Genomic DNA, 23175 nt, shown 5'->3' on the forward strand with positions numbered 1-23175 from the left:
TAAAAAATTTAATATCATAAAAAAGATAAAATTCATAATAGATAAAAACACATTAAAATTTTAAAAATTTGGTTTCAGTTAAAAGTCTGGGAAAATAGGTATGTCTTCAAGGTCCTCCTAAAAACAAACAGAGAAGGGAGTGTGTTCCAAAGCCCTGAAGCAGCCACAGAGAAGGCCCGATCTCAAGTTGACACCAAACGAGTTGGTGGCAATTACAACCCGACATCTCCAGATGATCTTAATAAGTGACAGGGTTCACGACAGAGAAGGCGCTCTCTTAAGTACCCTGGACCTAAGTCATTAAGGGCTTTATAGGCAATAACCAGCACTTTGTATTTCGTTCAGAAACATATCAGCTGCCAGTGCAGTTCTTTTAGAATTGCTGTTATATGGTCCCTTTGGGTAAACCCAGAGACCAATCTGGCTGCTGCATTCTGTACCAGTTGTAGTTTCCGGACTACGTACACAGGCAGCCCCATGCAGAAGCTTTTTCAGTCTCTTTAAAAAGATCTTGTTTATTGATTGATTGATTGATTGATTTGTACACCACCTCAAACTTTCATCTCTGGGTGGCTATCAATAACATAAAACAAGTTAAAATATACACAAAAATCTTAAAACAATTTAGGCATTCTAAAAATCAAAAACATTAAAATTTTAAAATGTAAAAAGCTGAAAAAGCTTGGGTGAAGAGGTGGGTTTTCACATGCTTTAAAAAAATTGTCAGAGATGGGGAGGATCATAATTCAGTGAGGAGCACATTCCACAGTCTTGGGGCAGCAACCAAGAAGGTCCGTCCCATGTGGCCACCATCTGAGCTGGCAGCAACTAGAGACAGACCGCTCCAGATGACCTCAATGGGCAGTTGGGCTCATAATTAAGATGTTTTCTTAAATACCCAGGGCCTAAGCCATTTAGAGCTTTATAGGTTATAACCAGTACTTTGTATTTTGCCTGGAAACCTATTGGCAGCCAGTGTAGTTCTATCAACAAAGGAGTGATGTGGTCTCTATGAGATGACACAGAGACCAACCTGGCTGCTGCGTTCTATACCAACTGGAGTTTCTGGAATACATACAAAGGCAGCCACATTTAGAGTGCATTGCAGAAGTCAAGTCTAAAGGATACCAGCATATGTACCACTGTTTTGAGGTAATTCATCTAAAGAAACGGGCGCAGTTGGCGTATCAGCCGGAGCTGATAGAAAGCCCTATGGCCATCGCCTCAACCTGAGATACCAGGGAGATGTATGGAGCCATTACAGCCTCCAGGCAGGCATTTAGGGAGGTTATATCATCTCCTGATGGTGTTGACACTGAGAAATAGATTTGGATGTCATCAGCATACTGATAACACCCCACACCAAATCCCCTGATGATCTCTCCCAGAGGTTTCATGTAGATGTTAATGAGCACTGGAGACAGTATAGAGCCCTGAGGGATGCCACACATAAGCTCAAATTTCGAAGAGCAACAGTCTCCAATCAACAGCATCTGGAATTTGTCCGAGAGGTAGGAGTGGAATCACTGTAAGACAGTGCCTCCCACACCTAACACTCTCAGATGTTCCAGAAGGATACTATGGTCGATAGTACTGAAAGCCACCAAGAGGTCCAAAAGGACCAACAGAGTCACACTCCTCTGTCAATTCTCAATTGGAGATCACCCACCAGGCCAATCAAGGCAGTCTCCATCCCATAGCCTGCCCAAAAGCCAGTTTGAAATGGGTCTAGATAATCAGTTTCCTCCAAGACTGTCTGGAGCTGAGAGGCCACCACCCTCTCAATGATCTTGCCCAGCCATGGGAGGTTGGAGACAGGCCTATAGTTGCTCAACTCTGAGGGATCTAATGCAGACTTCTTTAGAATAGGTCTAATAATTGCTTCTTTAATTGCATCCTGCCCTCCCTCAGAGAAGCATTTATTATTCCTACCAGGTGGGTCTCCTACAACAGCCTCCCTGCTAGAAAGAACAAGTCATATTGTTTCCCATGAACATCAACAGTATCTTTGGGGTGACTCAAGAACCGTATTGAAAAAACACTAGAAGGCATAGAATAAATCCTATTCATAAGGAACTTCAGAATCTTCTCTTGTGATATAATATATCCAGATTCTTTTGCACCCTTACTCCTAAAATGTCCCTGGGATACTCAATACTCAAATGAAATATGCTCTATATTTCATTTCTTCTGCAGCTTTTTTGTATTTATTATATCATTTGATCTGTTGCGTTGTGATTGCAACAGGAGAAGCACCTGTGTAGCATCAGTGCTTCTGAAGACTTATAGAGTAACACTGTGCTTGTGTGAGTGTCCGCACATGCGGAAATTTCAGTGACATTTCATTTCCCCAGATGCCCTCTGTGTCACCCAAAAATATGTCTCTGAGGGCTGTGTGACCCACATGGGCATATTTTCAGGTAGCACAGAGCACTTTCCAAGGAAGAAGTCATCAAAATCTGCCTCTACTGGTGAGTCAGCAGTGGGGCTGAGTTAACTGAAGTTTTCAGAAACATTGGTACTTCTTCCATTGTAACAGAACTGTGTCCAGTTCTGGGGGGGAAAAAAAACCATTTTTAAATGGATGTTGACAAATTGGAATGGATTCAGAGGAGGACAACAAAGATGGTGAGGGTCCCTGGAAATCAAATCCTATGAAGAACAGTTGAAGTTGCTGGGAATGTGTAGCCTGGAGAAGAGAAGGCCAAGCGGAGCTATTTTAGTAGTATGCAAATATCTGAAGGAGTGTCACATTGAAGAAGGGGGCACCTGAGGGCTCTGTTGCACCTGAGGGCACGGCTAGAACCAATGGATTTAAATTACAAGGAAGCAGATTTAAGCTAGACATTAGGGAGAATTTCTTAACTGTAAGAGCTGTTTGAGTCTGCCTCGTACAGGAGTGGGCTCTTATTTACTGGAGATTTTTAAACAGAGACTGTACAGACTTCTGTCAAGAGCTACTCAACTTCGGCTCTCCTGCATATATTGGCCTACAACTCCCATCATTCATGACTATTGGCCATTGTGGCTAGGGTTGTTAGAAGCTGTAGTCCCAAACCAGCTGGTGGGCCACAGTTGAGTAGCCCTGCGGTAATAGATTCCTATGTTGAGCAGGGGCTTGGATTGGAAATTTATAAGTCCACTGCTGCCAGCTGCTCCGTGCTGCTGCCCAGCTCCATGCAGAGTCCATGCCTGCTGCATGACCTGTCCCCACCACTCAGGCACATGTGCAGTGGCCATCTGGGGTGTCACCTGGTAAAGTTTTTACTGGGCTGAGCTCTCAAATGACTGCTGCAATCTGTATCAGCCAGGTGAGCAGCAGGGGTCGGCTCTGCATACAGCTGTGCAGCAGCACGGGGAGCAGGCAGTCTTATGGATTTGCAAAGACATAATCTACCTTCTTCTCCACCTCCTGCCCCAGCCACAGTATAGAGGGCTATTCACTGCAGGGGGCAGGGGTGGTGGTGGCTGCCCTTACCCTGCATCCCCCATGAACTGGCACCCTAAATGACCACCTTGGTCTGCCTAATGGATGGGCCAGCCCTGTGAATGACTGTACCTGTTCATTTTAAAAGTGGACCTGGATGCAGGTCCCTCAAATGCATGATACAGACATGTGAACTGCTGCACCTATGTTGTTTTTGTTTTTGTTATTTATTCGATTTCTATAGCGCCCTTCCAAAAATGGCTCAGGGCAGTTTACACAGAGAAATAATAGATAAATAATATGGATCCCTATCCCTAAAGGGCTCACATTCTAAAAGAAACTATGTTCAACATAACATTTGAGTAACTGCATCTGTGTGTAGATCTGTACTTGTGTACACTGCACATCATGTGTGATTAGGGCTCATGTGTCCTGTGGTTTTGGGTGGGCTGCATAGAGAGAGAGCAATCGAGTTGCATGGTCTGGAACTGCACTTTAATTTGCAGCACATTTACCCCCCAAGTTGATTGCTAATGCTTTCTATAATGCAGGAGTACCCATTTTGCTGTCCATATCTTTGGCTTCTCTTCATTCAGAGGAAATGAGTGTGCCTTCCAAAAATGAGAGAACACTTAATCCCAGTAAGTGTCTAAACACTCCTGCATTGATGGAAAGTGACTTCAGATTGACATTAACATGCCTATTCCAGTAGCTGGGCAGTAAGCCCTAGGATAAGCCATTGTTCGGCTAGCAGGGCAGTATTTTTAGACATTGTCGCTTCTTTGTCATAACTATAATAAAAATTAACCTTTTGGAAGCTGTGCAAAGTTTCAGTCATAAGTGGCCAAATAAGCTGTGAAAACAAGGATTAACTTCCCAGCAACAATCCAAGCAGAACAGAAGCCACTTCCTTTTCAAATGAAAATGAAGCACACACAGGAGCTTCTTTATAGTGAAGAGTTAGATGAACATGAAAATATCATCAGTCTGTTTATTTTTCCGAATTAATCTCAGCATCCAAACACAAGGGCCAACAAAGAGGCTCTCCTAGGCACAATAACGAGGAAGAAAAGAAGGAAGCATGTGTGTATGTGTTTGTATTACAGAGCAAGAGAGAAATAAATATCAAGTCTTTATTTTGTTCTTTTACAGATTGTCTTTGACACTGGTTGTTGAACTGTGACTTTGCTTTTGCTGTGAAGTCTAAATAATATTTTGAGTGTTTTCACTCATGATGTTAAAATCCCTTTGGTACTCCAGTGTTGTGTGTGTGTGTGTGTGTGTGTGTAGATTTGTGAAAGCTGTTGATACAGGCTAGGAAGTAGAGGGGAGCCATTTTTAAATGGATTAACTAGAATGTATACTGTTCATTTGTACACTTGATTTACTGACATGGCATGGGACATTCAGTTTTTATTTTGTGCTGTGTAGAAATGTGCTTTGGATGAAGACAGGCATAGAGCAATGGCAATGGTTTGGAAGTAGCTTCACCCCCTTCAACTCAAACGTGCCTGTTCCACAGCAGCATTTTTGGAATGAGTAATTTGAATAGGGGAAAGCTAGCTGGCTGTAGACAGTGCTGATTCTCTGGCACCTATGATGGCATCCAGGACTAAGTTGTTGATCTGCATCATCCTGCCACGTGGTAAGGAGATATTTACCACACATCAGCATTTGATATATGGTAAAATGTCATCTGTTTCAATCCCATGACAAGTAAATTGCAAAGCTAGGATTTGGATTTTCCTCCTGAGGTGCCAAATGTCTTGAGCTGGCCTAAAGTAAAGTGTGCCATTGAGTCAGTGTTGACTTTTGGCGACCAGAGAGCCCTGTGGTTGTCTTTGATAGAATACAGGAGGGGTTTACCATTGCCCTCTCCCGTGCAGTTTGAGATGATGCCTTTCAGCATCTACCTATATTGCTGCTGCCTGATATAGATGTTTCCCATAGTTTGCCCGATATAGATGTTTCCCATAGTTTGGGAAACATACCAGCGGGCATTTGAACCGGCAACCTCTGGCTTTCCCACTTTCCCACTCGCCTATTTTCCCCAAATGCAAGCAAGCACATTCCCAAATGCAAGCCAGCAAGCCAGCAAACTAACAAGCAAAAATAAGCCCGTGGCACCTTAAAGACTGACAGGGTATGCATGTACACATCCAAACTTGACTGCAGTGTTGACTTCACATATATATGTGAATGAGACACATAACTTCTTTTCTGGCAAAACTTGCATATCCTCTCATGTCATCTTGAATGTGCACTGGTTTTCAATTGAGTCAGTTCACACAACTCCTATACCTATATTTTTTAGCTCTGCAGGGGTAAGCAGCAGCTTTAGGGGAGTGATTTAGAAATGGTATAGCAGACCATATGAGTCTGCTCTAATTTTCTTTTTTAAATGGAAGAACTTGATCTCAGATCTCCATTGTCATGTTGAGTTGGGCCTTCAGCTGACAGTCACAAAATGTTGAGAAATGGTGATAAGCGATCAAGTGATGGGCATGCTCATATGAGGAAAAGCCCCAAATTTGTCATCTTCTACGCTCATCTCAAGCGATGTTATAGGATTGTTATTAGGGTAAATAAGATAAGAAAGTGATGTTATCTGCCTAGGACCATAAAACAAGGGAGTTATGACTGTGAAGGGCTGCTGGGTCAGGTCCAGCATCCCACTGCCATCAGTGGACAGATACGTTGGGGGAGCTCACAAGTAGGGTATGAAGGAATCATCGCCTGTCCTTGCATTTGGGCTGTATAGGCAAGCTGCTGCTGAACTTAGAAGTTCCATTTATCTATAAGGGCTAATCACATATAAATAAATACATGCACTTAGACTGTTCTATTGAATGTTCTATTGAATGCCATGATATCACCCCATGTTTACTATACTGCTACAATAGCAGCTGTATCTTACCTGCTATTTACACTATTTATCACTCAGCTTTTCGGTTTGTTCTTTGTTTCTTTGTTTCCCCATAGCTGAGATCAAGGCTTGTATGGGCGGTCTGAATCTCTGCTGTTGCACTTGAGCCATGCCAGATACTGCTATCGTTCAGAAGCTTAGCAAGGGGATTATGTATTGAAATGATTCCTAAGAGATCTTAAAATAGAAGGAATCTGTAAGAATAAAGGATTTATCTGACTTGTCACAGATGGATTACTACAGTACATACTATGCTATAGGGTGATAAAGCGATATCCTGCATATTGGCTTATCGGTTTGTGTCCTGTTAAAGTACAGTTATATTTTTTCTTACAAATATGCATTATCTATTACTGTACTTCCTAGCATTCTTCTCATGTTGAAAGCAGGAATCTTTCTTTAATGCATAATCTTAGACGAAGAATACATGTTTCCCTGTTTCCCAGGACTGTTGTGAGGAATTCTTAATATCTATAATAGCTCAGGGCTGATTCATTTAATCATTTAACTTATTATGGTTTATAACTACCTGGATTTTCTGTTTGTGTCAAGTTGCTAAGGCCATCACTATGGGCTGTTCTTCCTCATCAGGGGAGAGATCATAACTTTGTCCTAGCGCACATACTCTGCATGCAGAAAATCCTGGTTTAATGTGAGATCAGTGACATGTGAGAGAAATTCAAATCTACATGCTAAGCATTTCCAGTCCAATCATATAGATGGCAGGGCTGGGAGCTGCCACTAATTGTGAAATTATACCAGTCTAATGAGGTGGATGGTTGATGGGCCAATGGTCCCAACACCTTCATGTGCTCATAATAAAGTTCCTAGTGGTGAGTTAATTCGATTACAGTGGGTAACCCATGAACAGAGGTCTATGATAATAGCTTTCCACTAGGGATGTGCATGAACTGAGGTTCGTCGCCGAACCAGTTCGGATGAGGTTTGAACGCATTCAGCACCGTGGGGAGGGGAGTGGAGAGCAGGATCTTGCCGCTGTATGCAGCTTCTTGCTGTTACGGCACTTGTCCCAAGTACCTGCATGCGGTATTAGCATGCACATGGTGTCTGCACGTGTGCAGGTGCCATTTGCATGGTCAGGAGCACTTCTTGATTGGACAAGCATTGCTGCAGCAGGAAGCTGCATGCGGCGGTGGAGAGCAGGTAAGGGCCTGCTCTTCATAAATCTATTTCTCTATCCATCCCACTCTTCTCTCCCCTCCCCATGGTGCCAAACCTGTACATGAACCTCAGTTCGTGCACATCCCTACTTTCTGCAAGCAATCAGTTGCATGACTGTTGTAGTCTGACATGGGGGTTGGGTGGGCGGCGGGAGAGAAGTCTTAGATGTGTAGGAATTCTAGATAATCTTGCCAAAACCCTTTTACCTTACCTCATTGATTTTACAGAAGTTTGCCTGAGCAGGATTCTCTGAAATTCCCTAAAATTGTTGTTTTAGGTACAACTCAGGGGCAGCTCTATTAAGACCTAACAACTAAATTGATTACACGAATCAGTCCTTGGATGAAGCCAGACTGAAGGGGTTTGTTGAAGTTGGCAAATCAGGCCTGGTGCCAAATTTTTTTATTTGTTTTAAAGAAATACCAGACAACTAAGGAAAGAGCAGCTTCTTAATGCATAGTTGGTTGTTGAAAGCCTTCCTGATGACACATTAACTGCTATCATCAAGAATATATATTTAAAAAAAACACCTGTTAGTGTCATCAAGACTAATGTTATATGCCTTTTGAATGGGGTATAAAGTGATGGGTGGTGGGGGAATCAAACCAAAATGGATGGCTATGTTAGGTCTTTATCTTTCATGTGAAAGTGTATGTGTGAAATCTCCTTGGCCTTTTTAACTCTCAGATTATTTTGATGGTGAGCATGCTTACCTAAGGCAATGGTTTGTATGTTGTGCTGTCACCTTAAATGATAGTTCCTCACTTGAAATGATGGTTACTTACATGCTTTTCATGTTATGCCAAAGTTGATTTTTGTGTACCAGGGATGTTAAGTGTAATGCAAATGCCTACTACATATTCATACATTTGTTCTTAGGCTAAAGTGCTTTGCTTGTAAAGTCATATAAGCACGAGGTATTGTTGTGAGTACCCAAAAAGCAATTATTTCACTCCATCGGTTTGGACGTAAAAAGAATACTATTACACTGCTTGCTTGAAATGTATTGTTCTAACAGAGAACAAGAAGAACATTCTGTTGGGACACAAATACAAGTATCCAAATTAGGAAGCTTTTATTCCATTATAATCTGACAGTGTTGGGCAGCTTTGTTTGTATAATCTGTAATTTACTAAATTTATGCACTGATCACAAGCAGTGTACATAGCTCTCTCTCCACTAATAATTTATAGCAGAGAAATTGAGGGTGGAGGAATAGAAAGAGAGCCAAATATAAAGCAGAAAAGATTTTTCCCCCCTCCAATTAAAGATTCATGCAAACTGATAAAGCTTACACATGAATGTTTGTTACCTGATGACCAAAATATTAAGTGATCGCTTCCATGGGTGAATGAGGTGCCATACATTTAACACCATAGACAGAACATGCATGTTGCCACCTGAAATGCAATATTTTTAAAGTGGAATCTCTTCACTCATTTATTTGCCAGTCATGGAGTAGAAGTGGGAGACAAAGAATAATTAATCACACAGTGGAGAAGTTGGCCAATCTCTCTCAAGATCCTTTTTCGATATTCTTCAGTGGGACTTTGACGTAGGATCTTGGATATGAAGGATCTTTCCATACACCACACAGAAACAAACTGGGTTTTGCCTCTAGATGCATTCAACAAACAGCTGAGACCAGTCATGACTCCTTGACTAGTACACATATGTATGATGCTGGGGGATACTTTGAGAATGCTTTGTGTGCTTCTGGGTATACATGTTAAAAAGTTCAGCATTTATACATTTAATTGGACAAAATCGAATATTGGTGCAATTTTCTATAACCCTATTCAATAGGTACTGTATGTTTCCTTGACTGATATAGGCTGCTGATCTGGAAGCTGCCAGATTAAGTAACTTTTACCAGTGGAGAAATCCTATTGACCTAGAGGCTATAGAAGAAATTTTGCAAAGTACCTGGATACATATTTTATAGTGCAAATCCTTCACTTCCACCCCAGAAATAATAGCACAAGCTAACAAACAATATTTAAAGTATTGGTTTTAGAAGCCCTGGACACCCTCAAGGATGTGGTTTCATAATTATATGATTTGATTATAATCACACACTTAATCCACTGCCTAGCTTTAAAGTGTAGGAATGTGTGAATCGATTCGGGTACAAAACAATTTGTACCCGAATCTGGCTGATTCTGGAGATTTGTAGACAGAACCAATCAGCCCTGTGCTCAATTGCCCAGATTCAGGTACAAAACAAATCACCCCATATTTTTTTCCTAAGTTGGTGCTTCTTTACGCTTTCCCCATAGGGAATAATGGGGATCTCAGCAGCCTTATAACTCCACGTGGGGGGCACCAGGGTGGCCCAGAGCAGGTTGTGGTGGGTGGTAGTTCCCAATGGGTGCAAGGAAGCTACCACCCATATTTCAAAGAAATTGGGCAAAGGGGTGATTTTTAAAAGATTTTTGAAGACGTGTGGGTCAGCCTCAGGACCAGCCAGGGGAGGAGGTTAGTTTGTCACCTGAGTTCTCCTCCTGGCTTGCTACATTCAGCCAGTTCCCTCTCCTGGAGAACTTCTGGTTCCTATACTCAGAAGCAGCTCCTCATCATCAGCTGCCTTGTCTTGTCTTTAAATACGCCAGGGCTTAAAGCCTACTCCCAGCCCCCTTCCTGACCTTGCTTCCTGTTTCCTGCCACGCCCAACCTAGCTGTCTCCCTAGAGTTGTTTCCTGCCGCTCTCCTTGCCTTGCCCTCTCAACCCCACTGGGATCTGACTAGCCTGGACCCTTCTCATCCCTACTGCCCCCTGAAGGGAATAAAAGCCCCACAGGAGGAATGCCATGCCCTTCTCCAGACTCCACAGGGCCACCCAAGCAACCAAGTAATATGACGTAATATAGCTACAAAGCTATAGCCAAACTTTGGAAAAACCAAAACATGTCAATGGATATCTGGTATAAGAAACTAAGGCATATATCACAATCTCAGATAAACTAATCCATATTATTCAGGCCTGTTCAAACAAGACTACAAATAATGCTTTTAATGTAATTTGGACAGATTTTATTCTTACTCAGGAAAATTATAGTAGTTTTCCTACCCCAGACAATATTAGAGTTTGGATGGATTGATGAATCAGGGTCTGTTGTATTATGTTTTGTAGTTTGTGTTTGGATCTGTGTTGTTTAGTGTTCTAAATAAATAAATATAAATATAAATATAAATATAAATATAAATATAAATATAAATATAAATATATATATATATATATATATATATATATATATATATATAAATATATATATATAAAAAATGAAAAATAGGTACTGTGTCTATTAGAATACTATAGATCAAGGTAGTTCTGTAAATCATTTTTCCTTGACAAATCTGGGGCATCAGAAGCCTCTGGCCATGTCCAGCAAGGTTGTGAAGGGAAATAGAAGTGTTTCTAGTACACAGCATCCCTCTTCTGTGTCCACACACACACACGTTTATCCCTTGTTGACTGACCTCCTATCCCTACCTGCTGTCCCTGTAGATGATGGTATTGACCATGCAGTCTGAACAGCAGGAGTTAGCAATGCTCTGAGCTTGCATTTTGACTATACCCATTAACTGCTAAGTCTGAATATAAATCCATTTTATTATCAGTTCCAATGCATTGCTACTCCATGTCATTTACCACTGTCAAGCACCTGTTGACAGAAGAATAAATTATCCATTCCTTGTAATATGTTCTGTTGGCAGAATTACATATTTGCTTTATGAGAAGTTGTTAATGAAAACTTATCTGGAAGTTGAATGAGTACAGAAATGGTTGATAAAATGATTCATATGATACAAGTGTTGGGTAATCACAGATAATAATTTTTAATAGAGTTGAATTAGATCCTGAGAGTCTGCAAGCAGATGGCTTATCGTTGTGATTGAGCAATACGAGCTACACTTTTTCATATATTCTGGTGTATGTGTATAATAAATATTGCTGTATACTATATTTTATAGTAAATAGTTATTTTTTTCATACAGGATTTTAAATCTAATTTGCCTGCATTTTTCTTTGTTGTTGGGTGGATGAAGGGGAACTTGCTTATGAACTCCATATGTTTAGTGTTATTTGATGACCTCATGGCTCTAGTGCACAACCATAATGTTCTTGATTAAACCCATAGGCAAACTGGGAAAAACATTTTATAGAAAGGAAAAGCAGAGGCAAGTTTTCCAAAAGAAGGCATCCTTTCTTGACTCATTCTAATTTGGTTTCAGACTTAAATTATGGGATAGACAAAGCTTTGGTGGCTCTTGTGGCTGATCTTTGTCAGGAGACTGACATGGGTAGTGATTTTCTGTTGATTCTTGTTGATGTTTCAGGGGCTTTTGACATCCTGAAGCACCACATGGGATATCGAGTTGGCATCCACAGGATGGCCCTGAGATCATTCTGCTCTTCTCTGTCACACCAAAGCCAGAGAACAGTTTAGGCTGTGCCTGTCCTGCAGCTTCAGAGCTATTTTTGTGGTATCCCTCAGTAGTCAGTTGCATCTGCTATGCTGTTTTGTATCTATACGTAGCCAATGAGATATGCTGCTGAAAGTGATCTGTCTTTCAATAGCTAAGCCTTGGAGCAAAAGTGGTATTTTTTGGGAACTGGTGTCTGATGGGCAGTGTTGAGTCAAGACTAGCAGGCTGAAAGAGAGTACAGACAAAATGGAGATCATCTTGGTGGGCAATGGAGATTATGTTGGTAGTGCATTTAGGCATACACATTTTCTGTTACATTGGAGATTAGTTATTTACTAGAAGTAGATGTACTGTCTGGAGTGATCCTGGATCATATAAGTGCTACTTTCAAAACAGGCGGGGACAGTTACCAGATTGCATTGGTCAGTTTCATATGTTATATCATCTACACCCCTTCTTGGAACATAAGATTATCCCCACCCTTATCCATTATTTCATAAAATAAAATTTACTAATGCAATGAGCTTTACTTATTTACTTATTTACCGCCCTTCCAAAAATGGCTCAGGGCAGTTTACTTCAAAATAAAAACAATTAAAATCAAAACTAAATCAGTTAAACAATTACGATCACTTAAACATTACAATAATTAACATTAAAGTCATTTAAAACCAACATTAAAAATTTTAAAACCATAAATCTAATTAAAAACCTGGGTGAATAAATGTGTCTTTAGTGCCTTCTAAAAAGTTGCCAGAGATGGTGAGGCTCTTATTTCAACAGGGGCCACATTCCAAAGCCCAGGCACAGCAACGAAGGCCCATTCCTGAGTAGACACCAAACAAATTGGCAGCAACCGCAGACCTCAACCTCTCCAGATGATCTTAACAGGAGGTGGGGCTGTTAAGAAGAGAGTTCTCTAGAGCTAATGTTGAAATTAGTTCAGATTCAGGTGGCAGAGAATGCCCTACCTGTTCCTTCTAGAATTTGGGAGGCTAGAACAACCTCTAAAAGGCTGCAGTTTCCCCTGCTAACTGAGCAAAGTGGTACCTTTTAAAAGTGGTGATTCTCTTTATTTAACAGAGGGAGAACAACTGGCCCTATCCATCTCCAGCACAGCATCCCTCCAGTGGCTGTTGCTGATGTCTACCTTTTTTTTTTTAGACTGGGAGCCCCTGAGACTGAGAGCGATTTTATTCATTTATTTATATCTATGTAAACTGCTTTGGGGACCTGTTCAAAAGTAGTATATAAAAATTCATCGTATTTGTAAACCACTTTTGATCTAGTATTACATTGATTATACTACCTTCTGCTTCTCTTTGGGGCCCATTGAAGATGATAGCATTGACCTATACAAGCCTGCATTGCACGAAGAACATCTTGCATATGTTAAGAGAGACCTTGCTTGTCAGGATTCACAGTCCTAGTAAAAAGAGAAATAAGAACACCCGAGGAACCCAGAATGTCCTGTTCTAAAAGACTGTGGGCTTCATGCCTTAGAGAAGTGCAGAAAGGCATGTCTCTATTGGCCTTTAGGAAGAAATGCCAGGGCCACTTGTTCCAACTAGCTATTTAGGGAGTTGGCAGGGATGTTTTGTAGTTCGCATCTCTTTCCTTACTACAGTGGTCCCTCGACTTACGTAGTTAATCCGTTCCGAACGGATGTTCGTAAGTCGAAATTTTCGTAGGTCGAAAAGCGCACCCACGGAGGTCTGGAAACATTCGTAAGTCGAGGAAACCGCATCTAAAAATTCGTAAGTCGAGGAAGCCAAATCTAAACAGCCAACTACTTCCGGTCTTTTTTGTCGTTCGTAAGTCGAAAACGTTGGTTGTCGAGTAGTTCGTAGGTCGAGGGACTACTGTACTGTACTTCCTTGATTTCTACTACTGTGTTACTGCTTTCTGAGATCTCGTTGCTGTTATTTTTATACTACTTTTTCAATAAAAAAAAGTTATCAAAGTAGTTTACATAGCAAAGGTTATGAGAAAATGGTTCCCAAAAGGGCTTGTGATCAAGAGAATGAGCAAGAGCGTGCATGCAGCAATAGACACCCAGTTGGCAAGGGCTAAGGCCTGATTATTATGCTCCCTGTTTGTATTGACTGACATCTGGACTAATGCTTCACTAGAGCAACAGAATCAGATGCATGCACACAAGAAGCTTGCTTAGCTGAGAGGCTGCTCAAGGTTGTGCAGTCTCTTGCACTCTTGGTTCATTTGCGCAAGCGTTGCACTTGAAGAACAAGGGTGGCAGAGAGCTTTGCACCATTCCATGCAACGTACATGGATTGAGGAAGAGATTTCATAGCAGGAGGCACCGCAAGTTATGCAAGTGCACCTTGTTGCATTTGTGCAACACTAGTCTGGAATGCAAGCTTAGTGGAATGAACTAGCACAACATGTCTGCACTATAGGTAAAGTGTGCCGTCGAATTGGTGTTGAATCCTGGCGACCACAGAGCTCTGTGGTTGTCTTTGGTAGAATATAGGAGGGGTTTGCCATTGCCATCTCCCTCGCAATATGAGATGATGCCTTTCAGCATCTTCTTATATCGCTGCTACAGTGGTGTGTCTATTTTAATAAATTAGTTATGGCAACAGAATAATCTGTGTACATTGGCCTAAATGCTGTGCACAGTCATACCCCCAAAACAGAGATGGAGTGGAGGACCACCAAGAAAAGGTTAGTATACAAATAGCCTTGCATAGATTTTTTGGTTAACATTTCCAGACTTTGCTATTAAGATGTAATGGTGCATTTAACTAAGATTTTCTTTCTCACTGGGCATGAGCCACATAGCTATTTTCTCTGCAAACTGTAGCAGTTCATTTAGCTCAAAAGTACTTTCCCCTATCAGAAATATGTTATTTCCAACCCTCCCCCCCTCAAACCCCAGTGATAACAAAGGAAGCTAGAAAAGGCTTTCACCCTCCCACCTGCAAAATATGAAAAGATGCCAAGAGTACCTTCTAACACCTTCACGCACTCTGGTGTGCAGTTTTTTTTTAGTCAAGTGCAGTGCAGTGAGGCCAATTTCTCTGTTCTGATGCTGGCTCCTGTGGACTAGAATCTAGGTCAGGACCTTGCAACCTTATTTCTTGCGTGCTCAGTAGCAATGATGACTGATGGCTGCAGAGTGAGCTGAAAATCTAGCAACTGAAAAAGACAAGAGGCTTAAGGTATTTGGCGAGTACTAGGAGAGCCACTGATTTAAAATAAGCTTTGTAAAAGTTACTTTTGCCAGATAGTAAATAGTTAGGGAAGAAAAGGAGACCTACAGTAACTCTTTTGGGTTCATTCAGTTGAAAGGAGTTTTAAAAGAAATTTGCTGCCAGCACAAGGACTGGCATGAGTTGTAAGGCACAAGTACGGAGAGCTGTGATGAGCACAAACTCCCCCCATTTTATCCAGTGTTAGCAAAGAACTTGTTAAGCAGAAGCATCCCCATTTATTCCAGTGTTGGGGGCAGCTCTGCAGATGCAATGCAGAAGGGGATACACATAGTCTACACACAGACTGATCCCTCATAAGAAAGGAAGATTTCTTTGTCCTCATGGGAGCTGCAGCAAGGATGGTGATTCTTTGTGTTTAAACTGCAGGACAAAGAGGGTAATATTCATTTATCTTGGTCAGATTCTGCCCCAGCCTGAATCTGGTCAAAGTTGTAATGGACCCAGGGCCTGCTGCATTCACAAGCATATATCTGCACTTTGCTGGCTCTCCTCTGAGATTTCTCATATGTTTTGCCTGCAGGCTTTACAGACAGGGCTGTTACCCTGTAATCTCCTTCAGAAGAGAGTGTGTGCGTTCACAAAACAGCCAAACTTACACCAAAGTCCCTTTGAGATCCTTGGACCCCAAGATCCTTGGACCCACTCCACACACAAATCGGGCTTTGTCTTGCAAATTCTAGCTTATCTTGGTGTATTTCCAGGTTTTTAAAATGTTGGTTTTAAGCTACTTTTTCTGAAAATGCCGGAGCAAATCGGGAGAAGCACTAACGCAGAATCATTAGCATGATAAGAAGGATACTCTCTTTAGAAATGCAGATATAGCTCTTTAGATAGCTCCCCACCCCCACCCCACAATTGGCTAGAAGGAGAATACAGTGGCATGCCATGTGAATGGCATGCCATTTGAACTTGCATCAAAAGAAAACCCGAGAACAGAGGCTGCTTCCTTCAATGCTGATTCAAAGTGGCTTTGCTCAACATTTACCCCGCAGCATGAAGCCATGTGCAAATAACTCCCTGGAGAGGAAACCACCAAATGTTTTCATTATAGGTAAAGTTTTGTTGGCTGCTTCAGATGAAGTTCAGCTTGCACTTTTGAATGGCATATTTTGTTGGCATATTTTGCACCAGCTACTTCTGTTCCAGTTATCAGCTAGACTGCAAAAGCAGATTATCCATGCAGTGAGTGCCAGCTGCCCAACCCTTTTATGGTGACCTGTTTTTAGCTCTGCAGCAAAACTATACTTAAGGATTCTGTTTCTGACATTCTTAGGCAATGCAACTGAGCGAAAGTGAGAGAGGATTCGGTCCCAGGGTTTTTACATCTCACTATCTGAGACCCTATGAGACAAATGCAAATATTAGCAGTTCATGTTTACATTTTTTATATCTGTATCTTTCCTGGAGGAAGATGTAAATGGCTCATAATGTGCAGGAGGTTAGGGAAGGTGTTTGAAAGGTGTTTTACGTGTTTCCATGAAGGAGTTCTCAGTAGAGTAATAAGGGGAAAGGGCTACCTGCTCCTTACATTTATACCTGTAGTCATCCCAGATTATTCTCTAGCCTTGTTTCAATTCGCAAGCGAAGAGCTGTGATTATTTCCTGTGGATTTCTTGTTTGTGTTTTGTGTGCTAAGCAGGTAGGAGACTTATTTGCTATAAATACAAGAGGTCCCCCTCTGTGCAAAAGCAACTTTAAAAGGAAGGCATCTGCTGTAGACCTGGGGAAGCTACATGTCATCCTGCAGTGTTGTGTCAATGTTCAGAGGAGATTCCAGAAGGTGTTTCTATTGCATTAACAGTCTTCTGATGTGAAGGCAACCAGAGCCACTAACAAATCAGTCCCCAGGGGTACTCTCTGCTTACACTGCTGCAGTGGCCAATACAAATAATGCTTTACCTCTTAAGTGCCTGGAAGCCTAATCCATTTCAGCCAACATGTATTGTGTTAACCACCAAAGATATTTTCTCCCTCAGTGCAAAAGACTGTAGCAGACCTTCTAGCAGAAGGAAGAATGTCACAGGGTGGAAATAAGGCTGTAGAACTCCTACCAACCCATACCACAGATGCTTACCACCCCCAGTGAAGTCTGCGTGGGTCTGTGAGGTTGGCATGCGGGAAGATCAGCCCTGCTGAGTATCCATGATATGCTAGTGATCATTTCAAGAAAATGATAGAATTCTGGTGCAGAAGGCTTGTTAGCACTAGTGCTTGTTTAAAGACTTTCTGTGATAGCTCGAAAGCCAGAGGTGAATGTACTCTGTTTTAGAGATATAATCTAAGGAGCAAATGGAAGGAATGTGATGTATATGGTGATTTGCTTTGATAGACCTTGCAGAACGTACTGCAACAACCCATTTTTGTCATACCTAGATAGTGGATTAGAACAGATACGGTATGAACACAAGACAGGCTGCACAATGCAATGTCTTGTGGCATTTGTGCGGTGTTTCTGCACGGAGAAGATCGCTTGAAGAGCCAAGCTAAATATTTGGAGATACATCTTACAAAGAGCCATGTAGCCAAGTCTGTCAGGCTCAGCTTCAGTCGAGTTTGGAACCAGTCAAGGTGAAGCAAGGCAAAGCAAGACAAGGAGGGAGAAAGGCCAGATGAGCAAAAGGAAGCTGATAGGCAGAGGCACACTTAGGTAATTTTGGAGCCTGGTCCTAGAGGCCTTTTGAGGCACACCCACCCACGCTGGAGGCCCCACTCCCATTGCAAGTTAAACATCATCCTCCTACACACACACACCCCATGACAAACACAATATTTTTAACACAGGGGGTATGTTTATGCAACTATGGAGTAGCAGAAACATTTCAACACACAATTTAACATATTCCCATCTCACATTTTTCTTTCCTCACTCCCTCCTTTGCCTCTAAAGCATCCAGCACATGTCATAATCACACTTGGCTGCAGGGTGCTGTGCAGGCCAGCAATGACCACACCACCTGAGATAGTCTAAAGAGGATTTGAAGGCCCCCAGGGGTTGTGGAGGCCCTGGACTTTGGCCCCAAAGTCCAGGGATAAGAGCACTACAGTAGCTAGGAGGAGACCCCCAACACACCTGCCCTGTAAGCCTCACTTGACCCATACTGGCCTATTGCCTTCTTCCTCATCCGACTGGTTTTCCTGCAGTTCCATTCCTTGGACGGAGCTCTGCCGTGTCCTTTCTAATTTTTTCCATCTGTGTGTGGAATGAATTTTGTTCTGGGTGACAGTATCAAAGCAGTGTGTGCGCATGTGCATTCAGAGTTGGGCATTCCTGATTCAACATGAGTGGGATCTAAAGTTAACTGTGTGGAAATTACAAAACGTGTGAGCGCATGCACACACACTCACCTTAGAATGAACACTGCAGCTGGGTGATGGTGCACCAGTTGAACCCAGTCCTAGCAGTCTGAGATCCCTGATTCAGGGCTCACTGTGTACTTGAAGACTCAGATAGCCAAAGGAATGTCTTGCACTGTATGAGACCACATACAATTGTGTGTATGTGTAAAATAGTATATGCCCAACATTTGTACAGTATATTTGAATAGTACATGCCCAACATTAATGTGTTTATACTAGCAATCAAACCGTGTATAGAGCCAGTGAGCTCTATTAAAAAAAAAAAACAACTCTAAAAATCCCCCCCCCCCCCAGAGTTTTAGAAGTTCTTGGGGAATAATCACATGTGGTTTGAGACTCAGGGGATGGGATACAACAGTGCAGTGGAACAATACAAACACTCTTACATCTTCCTTAAATGGTAGCAATGCCTACTAGAGAATTCTGTCAAACCATCGATTTGACAAATTACAGATGGGTACCTGTTTTAGTCTGTGGCTTTTTAGTTCAATCAATCATCTTTATTATGGTCATAGACCAGCATAAGGTACAAGAGATGATTACAATGCAAAGTGTCATGCAGAGTGATACATTCAAAGGCATAAGGAGACATTAAAAGGTATTTAGGCACAAAATATGACATAAACATAGCATTAAAAGGCCTAAATAGTCATAAAAAGACATCCAAGCCTTGCTTGGGCTCTATCAACTGGCTCCCTCTGTTTTTGGAAGCTCCAGCTTCGTCTTCCAGCCCGGACGAAGGGCAGCCTGCCTGCCTGTCATTTTGCTGCCTTCCAAGATTGCTTGACACTCACCAGCTGTCACTTGGCTAGGGAGCTTCCTGTGAGAGGAGGGGCTGCTGGGTTCTTGGAGGCTTTTATACCAAGAAGGCACAGCCTTCGGCTCACTAGGATGGTAGACATGATTGTTCCTAAGCGTCCCTTCTGACCTGCTTCAAAAATGACCCCTTGGTATACAGAAGAGTTGTGGGGGCTGAAGCAGCAGCGAAGGCGACTGGAATGTAAGTGGAGGACAACTTGGCTCGAATTTGACAGGACACAGCATAGGACCCATTTGAAGCTTTATGCGGTGGTGTGTGCAGCAAAAAAAAAAAAGGATTGTGTTCAGCAAGCATTGCGTCTATGGGTTTGCATTCAGCAGAGCTATCCTGGGTTGTGAGGAGTTTAATTTCCACTCCTTCTGTCTTAAATCAGTCCCCAGAAACTTTGTTCTGCTGTGACGCTTTTAATGTGTTCTTTGTGGACAAAATCGCCTGTATTCGAGCCAACTTGGACTCCTCTATTTCTGCATAGTCTATGAAGGGGGTGTCCAGCAATCCCTCTTGTAGTGTTAGATTGGATCAGTTTCAGTCTGTGATTCCTGAGGATGTGGATCAGCTGCTTGGGGTAGTGCGGCCTACCACTTGTTCTCTTGACCCTTGCCAGACTTGGCTGCTTCTATCTAGTAGGGAGATTGTTGGAGGTGGCTTAGTTAATATCTCAGCCATGATTATACAAAATGAGCTTATTCCTCTGCAAGGAGATTTTGCTCTTCTAGCCAGTCCCTAAGTTTCCCATGAAGGTGTCTCGCATATAACTTGCTGACTGTGTTAAGCAGACTGATGGGTCTGTAGTTGGCGAGGTCGTCCTTTTTGCCTTTTTTGAATATGGGGACAATGAGTGCTATCCCCCAGTCCTTGGGGATTTGGCCATGCAAATCGATATGGGTGAAGAGCGAGGCAAGTATAGGGGCCCAGCAATCCAGATTATTTTTAATAGCCTCTGGTGGAATAAGGTCCTCTGCTGGGGCCTTCCCCGATTCTCAATTGGGCGACAAGGCTCTTTATCTCCGATGTTGACACTGGTGCTCATATGGGCGTTTCCTTGATGTCAAATGTAGTGCTGCCATACTTTGCAGTGGAATCCTTGCTGAAAATAGTTCTCCCAAATCCCTGGAGGAATGTGGCAGTCTAGGTGGCTCAAACCATTGGTAGGAGAGTGCATCGTAAGTCACCAGAACATAGTTGAGTCCTTGGATCTGATGACTTGGATGAGGCACGTCCAGTTTTATTTTATTTTATTGCGTGTCAGCAGGAGATTGTACTGAAAGAACCCGGGCTGCCACCAAGTAGGGGCCTCATCTCACGGCTCCACACACACACCCCACATCTGACGTTAGACATGGGAGCAAAGCCACGCCCCCTGGACCTGATGCAGGGTGTGTGGCTAGATGTGTCCTGTGACAAACGTCAGGTGCAGGGGGCGGGGCTGGGAGGACCATGGCGGCGGCAGAACATGGGCCACTGCTTGGCTCCCTCCACGCCTGATTCTTTATCAAACCATGACTTGGAGCCGTGATGTCCCTGCACTGAGGAACAGTTCTTATGAGCTACATGTTGAAGTTCCTGAACTAAGGTATTGTAGGACTCCAAGGGCTCGCCAGAGGGACCTGCGATTAACAGGGATGATTGGATATGCTGAAAGTGTTCTGAGGCGAGTAGCTCGCTTATTGCTTGGTCAAGCTGAGGGGTCCATTTAGCGCAGCAATGCACTCTTCCGGTAGGAGAAATGAGGGGCTGATAGTGGTCCTCAGTATGGGACTGAGGAATAAAGGGCTTTAGATGGAGTGAGATTGGAAGATTTTCACTGCCAGTCTTGGGAATAACCTCACATCTCTCTACCAGGGGGACAAATTTCCCAAGTCAGTAAAGTAATCAAGAATGCTCTTTCGGGAGCTGAACCAATAGATGAACTCTCTGGGATGGTCATTATCAGTTGAGCCATTTAGGATGAAAAGGCTAAGCCTGGATGCTCTTTGACCCAAACAGAAACCTGCAAAATTAGACCTCTGGTCCTTTGAGAGGCAAGTGACAGGGAACACATCTGCCTCTGAGTTAGGTGACTAGGATTGCTGTTGTGTATAAAGAGTGTGGTCATCTGGACCCATCCTTGCATTGAAATCACCTCCCAAGGCTTTTGTTGTTGCACCATAAAGACTAACACATTTATTGTAGTGTAACCATGGATGTGAAGACATTCTAGTACACAGAGGTGCTCTTACCCCTGGATCTCTGGGCCAAAGTCCAGGGCCTCCATACCCCCTGGGGCCCCCCAAATCCTCTTTGGAAACAGAGTGGGGAGCGGAGAAAGACGTATGTGGGAATGGAATATGTTAAGTTGCGTGTTGAAATGTTTCTGCTAATGCATATTTGTATAAATATACCTGTTTTATATTCTTACATTCTTGTGAGTTCAGTTGCTGTTTGTGCCCTCAAGAACCCATGTGTTAAAAATACTGCGTGTGTCCGGCTGTGTGTATGTAGGGGAATGATGCTTAACTTGCGGGGGGAGGGGGTTCCAAAGGCTTTTAGGTCCAGGCTCCAAAATTACCTAGGTGCACCTCTGCTAGTACATTGTACTGCACTGAATGTAATGGGGCACCAGTCGCGCCTTTTCCCTTGCAATGCACCCAGTGGGGAGGCTATGCACAGTAGAGGAAATGGAAGGGAAGGGAGTTACTCCTTGCTCTGCTAGACACTTCCCTCCTGAAACTCACACCCATCAGTCTTTCTGACCTGTATTTTTCTTGCGAGGGTGAAGGTTGCTGGGAGTGCTTCTTAGAGCATTTTTCAAGAACTAAGTGACCTGGCTGTAGTGTGCAAAATGCAGCTCTACCGCTACCCATCTCTGATAGGTTTGGGTAGATAAAGGTGGTATGACCAGGAAGCATTTGACCAGGAATAAATCCGTGGTTTAACTGGCCATGACTGGTTGTATGTCTGTGTGTATTGAAATTGTACAGTGTGTGTTTATAAAACCAATCAAACAGTCATTAATTATCTTTAAACAATGTGTGTAGTGATTTAGGGAAATAAAAAAGAGTGGTTTTCTTTCTCCAGTACTGAACACTATTTTACTACTTCCTATCGCTTCTCCTTGCTTCCAGTGTTCCCTCTAAGGCGTGCACATGTCCGTGCACTCACACATTTTTGGATGTCCGCTCAGTTAATTTTAGATGCCGCTCAGGTTGAATCAGGAAGGCCCCACTCTGAATGCATGTGCACACACACTGCCTATACTGCTGCCCAGAACAAATCTAATTCTGCACAGAGATGAAAAAAATTAGAGAGAACACTACTTCCTTCTAGTTTTTTTCACTTACAAGCTCTTATTTTCTTTGGTTTACAGTACATATTTGATCATAGCCACTCAAATCCTGTACAACTTCTATTTTTGTAGCAGCAGCATCCTTCTCTTTGCATTTGGCCTCTTACATCAGCTCTTTAAGCCAGTTGTTGCAACACAACTGTTCTGTAGAACAGAACATACTTTATTTCGGTCATTGACCAGAAACATTATCACACACAACAGAACGTAATTTCCATAAAATATAACAAAACTTAGCCACTGTGTTGGTTTGTTTATGATTAAAATTTGACAATAAAATTTTTAAGAGAGAGTCATCTGGATAACCAGGAAACATCACAAGATATGGCAAAATAAGTGTTGATCGATCATTCTTGTAGAGGTCACAATGTAAAATAGCATGTTCAGTAGTCTTGATATCGCCTGACCCGCAAGGGCAAAGTCGGGATGCATAAGGAACCCCCCTAAACCTCCCTTGGAGCAGTGCTGTAG

General features: G+C 42.5%; 1 protein-coding gene and 1 long non-coding RNA gene across 9 annotated transcripts in view; one reads left to right on the top strand and one right to left on the bottom strand.

The window, feature by feature from the left end:
- Positions 1–23175, top strand: part of PCDH9 (protocadherin 9) — a 1118779-nt gene that overhangs the window by 115122 nt on the left and 980482 nt on the right. The gene's annotated exons all lie outside the window — the stretch shown is intronic.
- The window catches only part of LOC128351357 (uncharacterized), a 56702-nt gene continuing 39876 nt past the window's right edge, over positions 6350–23175 (bottom strand). Inside the window, exons 3-5 of the long non-coding RNA XR_008319733.1 lie at positions 14936–15125; positions 6883–6979; positions 6350–6530 (exon numbers count right to left, since the gene is read on the bottom strand). This is a non-coding gene — a long non-coding RNA (uncharacterized LOC128351357). The remainder of the gene's footprint in view (positions 6531–6882; positions 6980–14935; positions 15126–23175) is intronic.

The sequence above is a fragment of the Hemicordylus capensis genome, chromosome 3 (genome assembly GCF_027244095.1).
Source record: "Hemicordylus capensis ecotype Gifberg chromosome 3, rHemCap1.1.pri, whole genome shotgun sequence".
Lineage (NCBI taxonomy): Eukaryota > Metazoa > Chordata > Lepidosauria > Squamata > Cordylidae > Hemicordylus > Hemicordylus capensis.